Genomic DNA, 1,237 nt, shown 5'->3' with positions numbered 1-1,237 from the left:
TAGACTAATAGATTATAGTAGGAATTTAATTTTAGGACTTTATCTAGAACTAGATATATACTTCGAAGGTCTATATAATTATAGACTAGAAAGTCGATAGTATCTTCGAGATTTTAGTATAGACTAGAAACTTTATTTAAGACTCTATAGATCTATAACTTATTCTTAGTATCGATTTCTTTAAATACCTCTAAGATTATAATTATATTTTATAGGTTTCTACTACTATTAATTAATACCGAAACCTATAGTATTAGTATAACTATTTTAACTATTATCTTCGTATCTAGGATCCTTACTATAGCTAGCTAGATCGGATTAGTAATTACGAGAGTTAGTAGGCCGCCTTAAGTAGACTTAATTCGATTTACTTCTTTTAGATTATACGAAACTACGTTAGGATACTATATCTATTTATTCCTAGAAGGAGCTTTCTTCTTTCTATCGGCTATATTAGTCGACGCTATTAAGATAATAATTTAAAGCGTTTAGAGAGTAGGATAGCTTTAATCGTAATTTAGAAGATAACTTAAAGAAATAAAAGATAAGAGAGAGATCGTACGGGTAGAAAGGAGGCTAAGTAAGTAATATAAAGAAGGAAGAAAGAGAAGTCGACGATAGAAGCCCGTATTTATAGGTTAAGTCGCTTCTTTTTTCTTATCTCTCGTATATACTTCTACCTATATAACTATATAGTCTACGTACCTTTAATTTACTTTCTATTACCTACTCCTACTATATTTATTCCTTATAATAAATTCCTCTTTATATAACGTTACTAGTTCCTCTTATTAGGCCGTCTTCTTATCGAGTTTAGACTCTATCTCGCCTATTCTTCTCTTAAAATATTAAATAACGCTAGGAATTACTATTTACTTATTCCTAGCTTTCTTCTCTAGCTTAAGAGAGAGGTAAAAAGCTCGATTAAACTATAGGAAGTACTCTTATAGTTACCGATATAGAAGGCTAAAGTATATAAATTTACGTTTCTATTTCTAAATATTTCGCCCTAGTTACTTAGACCCTATCCTTTAAGGGTCTAGCTCCTTTCTATCTCCGCTATATTCTTATATATCCTAATATATAAAAGTATATAATACCTTAATATATTCTATAAGTCCTAATTAAATTCGTTTCGAGCGAGCCTTTCCGGTTTATAGTTATTTAGAAATCTAACTAAGTAGTTTAGTACGTATTTTACGTTCTTAATTTACCCTATACTATAATAGATAATTAA

This window comes from Exophiala aquamarina (assembly GCF_000709125.1).
Source record: "Exophiala aquamarina CBS 119918 chromosome Unknown aczIA-supercont1.47, whole genome shotgun sequence".
In the NCBI taxonomy this organism is placed as follows: Eukaryota; Fungi; Ascomycota; class Eurotiomycetes; order Chaetothyriales; family Herpotrichiellaceae; genus Exophiala; species Exophiala aquamarina.
Note: the sequence above shows the minus strand (reverse complement) of the source record.